The 11,732-nt window shown below is 48.9% G+C and overlaps 1 pseudogene; it reads left to right on the forward strand.

Annotated features, from left to right (window-relative positions):
- Positions 1-7,986: 7,986 nt before the first annotated feature.
- Positions 7,987-11,470, forward strand: LOC147112371 (uncharacterized; annotated as a pseudogene).
- The last annotated feature ends 262 nt before the right edge of the window (positions 11,471-11,732 follow it).

Genomic DNA, 11,732 nt, shown 5'->3' on the forward strand with positions numbered 1-11,732 from the left:
AACTTAGAGTTTTAGTACAATAACTTGCTAGGTCATTAAAAGCAACCTGCACCGCGCTTAATGAACATGTCCCAATTCTTCCAGCAAGCAAAAAGGGACGCTACATAAAAAGCTCCTTTCGACGGCCATTAGCTAATGAGTCTCATAAACTCTGACGAAAGAATCGCAAGTTTTTTTTTTAAGTGCCGGGTCTGGGGCGGAATTTTATTCGTTTTAATTTCAGTAAGTTTCCCATTTTAAGTATGAAAGCCCCTCAGTCTGCCACTCAGATCATCAGCTTTACATTATTCATACACTAATAGCCCTCAGGCAATATTAAAATTGAGAGGAAAGAAAAAAGAACAAGAAGGATAGATAATTAAGGTAGCATCCCCTGCAGCACTTAACGCATCAACAAATGAGAGTCTCCACCACCCCCCTTCAGTTCACAATCACATGATTACAAATCCACATTCATACAGTGACATGAACAGTTGACTATTCTACAAAGTGTAGCCTTGTCTGCGCAGTGCGGTCATTTGCTGAATAATGAAATATCCTGTATCAACTTCAATACATCCAAATGAGGAGTAAGTAGATAATTAGTATCATTGTGGTGTGAAAACAAAACAGACCCCTCTCTATCGCCCAAGAGATCCCCTTCTAATGTCAAACATCGCCCAGTATAATAACCCTTATGTTCAACATAAACCAATTAGGACCACTGGCATTTATTTTTCAGTCCAATTACAATGGAAAATGTTAAGGGAAATATAGTTAGTGTTGAGGTAATACAAAGCCTGTGTCATTACAGAGCCTGCGTTATTACATAAAAACATAAGAAAAAGGAGCAGGAGTAGGCCATACAGCCCCTCGAGCCTGCTCCGCCATTCAATAAGATCATGGCTGATCATCGACCTCAACTCCACTTTCCCGCCCGAGCTCCATATCCCTTGATTCCCCTCGAGTCCAAAAATGTATTTATCTCAGCCTTGAATACACTCACTCAGCATCACAGCCCTCTTGGGCAGAGAATTCCAAAGATTCACAACCCTCTGAGTGAAGAAATTCCTCCTCATCTCGGTCTTAAATGGCCTACCCTTTATCCTGAGACAATGCCCCCTAATTCTAGACACTCCAGCCAGGGGAAACAACCTCTCAGCATCTACCCTGTCAATCCCCTTCAGAATCTTGTATGTTTCAATGAGATCACCTCTCATTCTGCTAAACTCCAGAGAGTACAGGCTCAATCTACTCAATCTCTCATCATAGGATAGCCCTCTCATCCCAGGAATCAATCTAGTGAACCTTTGTTGCACCGCCTCCAAGGCAAGTATATCCTTCCTTAGATAAGGAGACCAAAACTGTGCACAGTGCTCCAGGTGTGGTCTCACCAAGGCCCTGTACAATTGTAGCAAGACTTCCTTACTCTTAGGGCTGGATTTTCATTCAGCAGTTGGGATGGAGGCAGGACTGCAACTTTCGGGTTTTAGTCCCACCTACATCGACGTCCGGCCAATCCTCGCGATTTTCCCTTGATTGACCTTGTTGAGCCTGCCCAGCAACAGGTGACGTCACAGACTGAAATTTCATCTGTCAAGACGTCTTGACAGATGAAATATCAGTGTTTCACAGCTGTTTGAAGCTGTCAAACACTGACAGTCTGACTTCTAACCTGAGTCCTTCTACGCAGACTCAGTTAGAACTCTCACTGGCAATGAAAGCTGAAGGCTGTCACTTTTGACAGATCGCAGCCATTTTGCTTTCAGTGCCGGCTGAGTGATGGACTCCCGAAACCTGGAGGAAGAAAGGCTGTTAAGGTAAGTACAGGTAATTTAAACTTCTTTACACACTTTAGACACACCAAACACACTTACCTTTGCACTCATGCACCCATCACTCACCTGAACACCGACATCTCGACGCCTCCAAGTCCTTCAACCCGACGGCCCGCCTGCTCTAACCTGGCGTGGTTTGGAGCCGTCGGGAATCCCACCCGACACCTCTCAAAATAGGGATTAGGCTAAAAACTGCCTGTTAACTACCTGTTAACAGGCAGTTAATTGGCACTAATCCCTTCCCGCCTCGGGTTGGCGGGTCCCAGTGCGGGGCGGGTACCCACCTCCTTTGAAACTTACGTGGAGGCGAGATTTGGGCAGGATGGTATCGGGACCCCCGAAATCGGGATTTTAGCCCCCCGCACGCCTAAAAGCCCGCCTCACGGCACACTGAAAATCGAGGCCTTATCCTCCAACCCCCTTACCATAAAGGCCAACATGCCACTTGCCTTCCTTATTGCTTGCTGTACCTGCATGCTAGCTTTCTGTGTTTCTTGCACAAGAACACCCAAATCTCTCTGAACACCAACATTTGAAAGCTTCTCACCATTTAAAAAATATTCTGTTTTTCTATTCTTCCTACCAAAGTGAATAACCTCACATTTCCCTACATTATACTCCATCTGCCCTCTCACTTAGTCTATCTATATCCCTTTGCAGACTCTTTGGGCTGGATTTTCATTGAGGAGACGGGTAGGAGGCGGGATAAAAAATTTCGGGGTTGTAGTCCTGCCTCCATCGAGTTCTAGCCAACCCACATGATTTTCACTTGATTGACCTTGTTGAGCCCGCCCAGCGGGCTCAGTAGGCCAATTAAGGACCAGCCGGCAACAGGTGATGTTACAGATTGATATTTCACCTGTCAAGACCTTTTGACAGATGAAATATCAGCATTCAACAGCTGTTTGAAGCTGTCAAACACTGACAATCTGTACTCCAAGTTAATTCCTTCCTCTCAGGATGATTTAGAGATCTCTCCGGAACAGAAAGCTGAATGCTGCAATTTTTGACAGATCACGGCCATTCTGCTTTCTGTGCCGGTGAGATGAGGGACTCCTGAGACCTGAAGGAAGGAAGGCTGTAAAGGTAAGTAAAACCTCTTTAAACACTTTAAACACACCAAGCACACTGACCTCTGCACACATGCACCCATCACTCACCTGAACACCGGACATCTCGACCCCTCCAAGCCCTTCATCCCGACGGCCCACCTCGCTAACTTGGCCTGGTTTGGAACTGTCGGGAATCCCACATTTCAACAATGAAAATAGGGATTAGGCTAAAAACTGCCTGTTAACTACCTGTTAACAGGCAGTTAATTGGCACTAATCCCCTTCCCGCCTCGGGAAGACGGGTCCCAGTGCAGGATGGGATCGTGCCCCCCCAATTTCGGGATTTTAACCCCCCACACGCCTCCAATCCCACCTCCAAGGCCCAATGAAAATCCTGCCCTTTGTGTCTTCCTCACAGCTTACTGTCCCACCTAGTTTGTATTGTCAGCAAACTTGGATACATTACACTCGGTCCCTTCATCTAGGTCATTAATATAGATTGTAAATAGCTGAGGCCCCAACACTGATCCTTGCGGCACCCCACTAGTTACAGCCTGCCAAACTGAAAAAGATCCATTTATCCTTACTCTCTGTTTTCTGTCTGTTAACCAATCCTCTACCCATCTACTATATTGTCCCCAAACCCATGAGCCCTAATCTTGTGTAATAACCTTTTATGTGGCACTGTAAATGACGTCTTAGAATTAAAAGTTAGAAGAAACTATGGCCTAGAAATTCGGTGGGCTGCGCCACCAGTTAGCGCCCAAAGAGTGCACTTAGTGGGTTTAGCGTCACTGGCCACGCCTCCCGCAAAATTTAGCGGGGCACTAATGGCAGCGTTAGCCTGTAGCACTGCGCCGCCACCAATGATGTCATCGGTGTGCACTGCGCCCCGCTACCGCCCCGATCACAATATTTGGTCACGCCGCCCGCTGTAACACCGGTCGCAATTTGCAGGTGCGGGGCGGCCATTATTTTTGCTGGCCGCCTGCCAGCACCTCCTCGCGCCGCCATCCCCAGCCTCCTGAGCAACCCCCCCCCGGGCAGTGCCGGCTGTGTCCCAAGAGCCCGGCTCTTCTCCTCGGTGCCGGGCTCTTTTGCCGGCACTCGCGATCTCCGATCGCGCTGGTGCAATCCCCTCCCCTTTAAGAAGGGGAAGAAGGCCTGTATTACCGCAGCACGCCATGCCACAGCATGTGGCGCTGTGGCACGTTGCGCTGTGATATTCAGTTGCAGTGTCCCAAGAGGGATGCGGGGCGCCTCGAGCAGAGCCCCGCTTCCATTTGGGGCGCTGAAACTGAATAGCGGGCTGGCGCAAGCGGCTCCATCCGGAGTGGTAATTCTGGCGCCCAGGCGAGCTGGGCCCCCCAAACGGGGTGCCACCGAATTTCTAGGCCTATAACTTCTTAGAATTAAAATTAGTGGAAACTAGAAGCTGATAAGTTTGTCTCCTATCCTTGCTTAGGAATGTAGGACCTAAACAAAACAGGAACTGTAAAGCTAATAAGCTGGTCTTGTGTCCTTGCTTAAGATAAGACAGGACATACAGATTCTCAAAGCATGATTCTGTAAACCAATCAATGAGCATAGAAGGGGGCTGCATGAGGGGTGCATGCCTCAAGTTAGGTATAATTGCTGTACGTATTTGATACTCGGTGGAAGAATCCTTTCTCTGGGATGAAACTGAGATTTTCCCCCTACATATGCTTGAATAAAGATTGTGAAACTTATCCAAGGTGTCCGTCTGGTGAATTTGTGGTTGCTATAGGGCAAGCGTCAACCCCTTATCTCAGTGGGTCTGCTTTAGAGAAGGGAAGACTTCTCTTTTACCGCAACAATTGGCGTAGTCGGCAGGACACAGACACTCCGACTTGAACAATGTGGCAGCTGTTGGGGTGAGTATCTTTTAAATACCACCTACAAGTTAGAGCTGATACATTGTGGATGGGAAGGGAGGTAATCTGTATAAAAGAACTAAGTATAGCAAACCACGAACTGACGAAAACCGAGTAATCAGCATGATGCTGGTTATGAGTAGATCCTGAAGCGCGGCAAATGAGGTAATACCAGCGAACCAGTATTGGTCGTATACGGCCGGGGCAGACAAGAAGGAATACAAGAGTAACCTAGGGGCGACGTAACGACCCCAGCGTTTTACAGGTTATGAGTAGGTCCTGAAGCGTGGCCAACGAGGCAATACCAGCGAACCGGTATTGGTCGTATACGACCGGGGCAGACAAGAAGGAATACAAGAATAACCATGGGGCAACGTAACGACCCCAGCAATCTTAAAGAATGGCCAACGGGTATGACTGGGGACCGGAGGGGTCCCTCGTAAAAATGCTAACGGAAAAGAATGTGAAACTAATAGATACGATGAAGAAAAATGATTGGCAACCAAACGACCCACCAGTAAAACAAAGAGAATGGTGGACGAAGGATACAAAATTAAAGGAAGAAAAGCTCATCATTTTAGTAGCTCGTGCATATTATGAGTTGAGTAGACGTACTCGAATTTGGACCAAAAACGGGTGCCAAAATTGTATCCGCATACCAGTAATGTAAGAAAGGGGATAAGGAAAAAGAAATAGAGTTTTATTGACACAGAAGCTATCAGTTTCTGTCCAAAACAAGTAAAATACAGGATTTGCTGAGTGAAAGGAATCTTAAAAAGAATTTTGAATTCTCAGTTTGTGTGAACGTGTGTGTTAAAAATGTGGAAGTTTTCTGTCTTTGAAAGTGTCTGTTGTGTTTGTTTTAGCTCCACCCACTCTTTTGTACAGAGAGCTAAAAGCTGTTTAACCCTTTGAAGACTTGTCTTGAATATGGACAAGCGTGTGTTGTTTTAAGTTTGTTAATTGTTTTACAAAAGATAAGCTTCAGCCTTTAAGTTACAGCTGCCAATGTGCCTGGAAGAAAATGAATTTGAATTTTTACAAGGCATGGGTGATTGTTTCTTTGTTAATGTGGCTTCTTTCTTTCTTTTCCAAGTGATACTGGTTAGTTTAAAAAAAAATTGATCTGGATTAAATTGGAGTTATGAGGTTAACTAACCTATTAAAACCAGACTTTCATTGTAGCCACGGTGAAATTTTGGTTGGTGTAAATTTGTGTAGACCACATTGAATAAGATAACTCCGCTCCGCAAGAACATCCGATAGTGGCAGGTTCCTCTACAATATTTAATTGACTATGGTACCGGGAGCCCTACAGAATGCGGGGCTAAAGGTAAACCCTAGAAAGGTACAGGAAGGGAAGGATGAAGTAACCTACCTAGGATACATAATAACACAAGGGAAGAGACAAATGCCCGAAGACAGAAAGGAGGCTATTAGAATGATGCTGAGGCCAGGACCTGTGAAAGGGATCAGGCAGGTACTACGGCTATTTAATTATTGCCGGAACTTTATCCCAGAATAAGCAGAAATGGCCCAGCCTATACAGGATTTGCTCAAAGGGGGGAAACCATCCCAGGAGATGGTGGACTGGGGCCCCAACCAAGAAACAGTGTTTGTAAAGTTAAAACAAGCCCTCATAAGTGCCCCTGCCCTGGGATTACCAGACCACAGTAGGCCATTCCACATCTATAACTACCACAGTAAGGATCATTACAATGCGGTAGTATCCCAAGTGCATGGGGATAGACAAAGGCCGGTAGCGTACTACTCCACTAAGCAGCAGCCTGTAGCTGTAGGATTGTCCGGATGCGTTGTTGCCCTCGACTGCGCTGCGTGGGCCATCAGAGTTAGTGAACTAATAGTGATGTCAGGACAAATTATTCTACATACCCTAGCAGAGCTGCTTAACACAGGAAGGCTAAGAACTGTATCAGATGTGCGTAGGGCCACATGGGAGGCAATGCTCATACCCCCCAATGACACAGTAACAATAGTTAAAGACAATGGTAACAATCCCGCAGGGTGGATTATAATGGAAGGAGAGGAACATCAGTATAACATGACAGGAAGTGAAGGGGAAAATAGTCATGTTAGTGAAGCCCCGCTCGAGGAAGCGGAAATGGATATATATGTAGATGGGTCCCGGCGATATATAGACGGGACACCACGAACAGGATGGGCAGTGGTAGATGGCAACAGACAGGTTAACACACACAGACACAGAATCCCCACGGTGCAGATAGAGGCCATTTCAGCCCATCGAGCCTGCACCGACACATATCCCACCCTATCCCCATAACCCCACGTATTTAATCCCCTAACACGAAGGGTCAATTTATCATAGCCAAATCAACCTAACCCGCACATCTTTGGACTGTGGGAGGAAACCGGAGCACCCGGAGGAAACCCACGCAGACACAGGGAGAATGTGCAAACTCCACACAGAAAAGGGAAGGTCGGCTAGAAGGCAGCCTATCGGCTCAGGTAGCAGAATTTGTGGCACTCACCGAAGCCCCAATGTTAGCTGAAGGAAAAAGGGTAAACATATATACAGATAGTCGATATGCCTTGGGGGTGGCGCATGATTACATGGTAGCCTGGAGTAGGCGAGGATATATGACATCAGGAGGAGGACACATAAGACACAAGAATATTATCAAGGAATTAGTGGGAGCCTCCCTCCTACCCCAAGAGTGCGCAATAATAAAAATTAAAGCATACAAGAAGATTATTGACTGACACCAACAGGGCAATGCATGGGCAGACGAGGCAGCCAAGTGGGCAGCTGAGAAAGGGAATCTGACCAATGAAGCCCAAGTTGGTGCGTGTGCAATTGGGCCTGAGGAGGTGAACATGCTTAAGGTACAGGAAGAAGCCACCCCGTGGGACAGGGATGGGTAGACATGTTACCCTGAGTCCTGATGAAATTAAGGGCAACCCCTAGCCAGACTACAGGACTGACTCCCTTTGAGTTAATGACAGTAAAAGCAATGAAACTGCCCAAGGTATGGGTCACAGGAAGTAAGGATGTAGGACCAAATAAAGATAGAATACAAAGGTTTGTGATGGAACTCTGTACGCAATTACACAACCCGAAAGTACAGGCTAGAGACCAACAAATAATTAAAGACTTAGAGAACAGAAAGTCCAAATACCCCAGGTAGGCAGTCAGGTAATGGTAAAGATAAACAACCCAGAGAAACCCGGGTTCTCGCCAAAATGGACCAGCCCCCATCAGGTAATAATGGTAAGTGACATGTGTGCATGCGTAGATATAAGGGGCACCAGCAAATGGAAACACTGGACCCAGTTGAAAAGGCATGGACCCTAATTAACCGGTGACGACCGGGAAATATTTTACAGGATCTTATCCCTTATAGGGGGAGCCACGGGAGAAGCTGTGCAGGCCGGCCAAAAGGACCAACAAGGCTTGTATTACAGAAACTCGAGCGACGTTAGCTGTGATCAGGAGCAAAAGGGGGATTGGTAATAAAGAAAAGCAAGGATAAAATACACTTACGCTAACGAATAATTACGGTGTTCCTAAACTTAATGGATATAACCATTCCCAGCTTTTGTGGAAAGGAAACCGTAAGCCTGTACAATAACTTTACCCTACGAGCTCTTGAAGGCCCTGAATCAAGAACCATGACATTTAATGTGAAAAGGAAGACAGGTAGAAAAGGGGACCGGGAAAAATGAGGGATACTAGAAACGGCAGGCGTGGGATACGCGGCAGGGGGGTGCGACGGTGAACACTATAGACCTGCACACCATAGACGATCGGGTTGATGCCCTAATCCGAATCTTACAAGAATTGTTGGGTAGGGAAGGGGATAACCAAAGACTGCAGGCACAGCTAGGTGATGGTACGGAGGGAGAATTGTTACAAGTGGCCCACACGTTGCGGGACCACGCCAGAACTATAAATTTGATAAACAAAGCAGGGGAAGACGTGAGCCAACAATTACAGTCGGAAATAGTTTGCGCAGGGTACGGAGCATGGATACTCAGTGAAGTACACCATAACCTAGAGCAACTCCAAAATGGAGAAGTGCCGGATTGGATACCGAATGATGTATTTACCAATTGGGCCTTAGATAAAAATATGACGCATACGTGTGAGGTACGGAGGAATAGTCATGCTTGGATACCAAAAGTTAGATGCATAACCGGACATTTAAATATAATAGGATTTGTACTATCAATACTGCAGTATAATGTAACAAAAGGAGATCCCTTAACCAAACAAATATAGGGGAGATAAGGAATCAAACTCGCTTGCGCTGCCATGGCTTGTCCAGACATGTGATTAAAGAGAAAAAGATTACAAGGGGTATTAACATAAATGATTGTTACCGAAATAACCAAGTTGTTTAATGCCGAGATCCACCAAGAACGACCAAGGATGACTGTGGTTATGGCCGAACGGAAGGGTGCACGTTGAGTATCACGCCAATGACACGGGATTCCGAAACAACCGCCGCCCCGCGAGGGAATGGAGAATGGTGTGTGAGCACCAAGGCACCGCCCCACGGGGGAATGGAGAATGGTGTGTGAGCACCAAGGTACCGCCCCCTGGGGGAATGGAGAATGGTGTGTGAGCACCAAGGCACCGCCCCGCGGGGGAATGGAGAATGGTGTGTGAGCACCAAGGCACTGCCCCACGGGGGAAAGGAGAATGGTGTGTGAGCACCAAGGCACCGCCGCCCCGCGGGGGAATGGAGAATGGTGTGTGAGCACCAAGGCACCGCCCCGCGGGGGAATGGAGAATGGTGTGTGAGCACCAAGCACCGCCGCCCCGCGGGGGAATGGAGAATGGTGTGTGAGCACCAAGGCACCGCCGCCCCGCGGGGGAATGGAGAATGGCGTGTGAGCACCAAGGCACCGCCCCGCGGGGGAATGGAGAATGGTGTGTGAGCACCGAGTCACCGCCCTGCGGGGGAATGGAGAATGGTGTTTGAGCACCGAGTCACCGCCCCGCGGGGGAATGGAGAATGGTGTGTGAGCACCGAGTCACCGCCCTGCGGGGGAATGGAGAATGGTGTGTGAGCACCAAGGCACCGCCGCCCCGCGGGGGAATGGAGAATGGTGTGTGAGCACCAAGGCACCGCCCCACGAGGGAATGGAGAATGGTGTGTGAGCACCAAGGCACCGCCGCCCCGCGGGGGAATGGAGAATGGTGTGTGAGCACCAAGGCACCGCCCCACGAGGGAATGGAGAATGGTGTGTGAGCACCAAGGCACCGCCCCGTGAGGGAATGGAGAATGGTGTGTGAGCACCAAGGCACCGCCGCCCCGCGGGGGAATGGAGAATGGTGTGTGAGCACCAAGGCACCGCCGCCCCGCGGGGGAATGGAGAATGGTGTGTGAGCACCAAGGCACCGCCGCCCCGCGGGGGAATGGAGAATGGTGTGTGAGCACCAAGGCACCGCCCTGCGGGGGAATGGAGAATGGTGTGTGAGCACCGAGTCACCGCCCCGCGGGGGAATGGAGAATGGTGTGTGAGCACCGAGTCACCGCCCCGCGGGGGAATGGAGAATGGTGTGTGAGCACCGAGTCACCGCCCCGCGGGGGAATGGAGAATGGTGTGTGAGCACCAAGGCACCGCCCCGTGAGGGAATGGAGAATGGTGTGTGAGCACCAAGGCACCGCCCCCCCCCCGCGGGGGAATGGAGAATGGTGTGTGAGCACCAAGGCACCGCCGCCCCGCGGGGGAATGGAGAATGGTGTGTGAGCACCAAGGCACCGCCCCGCGAGGGAATGGAGAATGGTGTGTGAGCACCAAGTCACCGCCCCGCGGGGGAATGGAGAATGGTGTGTGAGCACCAAGGCACCGCCGCCCCGCGGGGGAATGGAGAATGGTGTGTGAGCACCAAGGCACCGCCCCACGAGGGAATGGAGAATGGTGTGTGAGCACCAAGGCACCGCCCCCCCCCGCGGGGGAATGGAGAATGGTGTGTGAGCACCAAGGCACCGCCGCCCCGCGGGGGAATGGAGAATGGTGTGTGAGCACCAAGGCACCGCCCCGCGGGGGAATGGAGAATGGTGTGTGAGCACCAAGGCACCGCCGCCCCGCGAAGGAATGGAGAATGGTGTGTGAGCACCAAGGCACCGCCGCCCCGCGAAGGAATGGAGAATGGTGTGTGAGCACCAAGGCACTGCCCCGCGAGGGAATGGAGAATGGTGTGTGAGCACCAAGGCACCGCCGCCCCGCGGGGGAATGGAGAATGGCGTGTGAGCACCAAGGCACCCAATATGACAGTTACGAATAAGGGAGGGACCACCTCCTGTGCCATCATGAATACTGACTTCTGCTTTAGCCCACAAGAAGAGACACATATAAACGGGTATATCATATATCCTGAACTAAAAGAAGAAACTACTAATGGGACAGTGACGGACACTATCCGAGAAGGGTATACAAAGGCAATAAGGCCACAAGGAAAACCGATACTCGAACTGAACGAAGAACAGACCCAACTGGAGCATGACATTCAGAAGCAGAGACAAAAGTATGTTATTTTGATGGAAGAAATAGATAAGCTACAAAAGGACACTGAAGAAATGTTGGCTAGTCGGCCTTGGTACACTAAGTTTTGGAATACTGGACTCAATGTGCAAATACACCCCTGGATAAGGATAATATCACATGTATTGGTTGTATCGGTGATCTTGTTGTTGTTATCCTGTCAAAAATGTAGCAAGAATAAGAGACAAGCCATAGCAAGAGCGATAAGTAAAAAACTGGATAAGGCACATTTAAAAAGTCCGGCAGAAAGGACTTATCTTATATAACCTCGATGGGAAAGTCAACAGGCAGATCCTGCAGTTTGGGAAGTAGCTACCCAAATAGAGGGACAAACCTAGGGCTCACCCCCGAGAAAGTAATAGGGAAATGACCTGGCTTGGGCATATAGCCAAGGGACATAAGGGGGGATTGTAAGGGGACAAAAATGACTTCTT

The sequence above is a fragment of the Somniosus microcephalus genome, chromosome 9 (assembly GCF_052327205.1).
Source record: "Somniosus microcephalus isolate GS21.2 chromosome 9, FLI_Smic_1.0, whole genome shotgun sequence".
Lineage (NCBI taxonomy): Eukaryota > Metazoa > Chordata > Chondrichthyes > Squaliformes > Somniosidae > Somniosus > Somniosus microcephalus.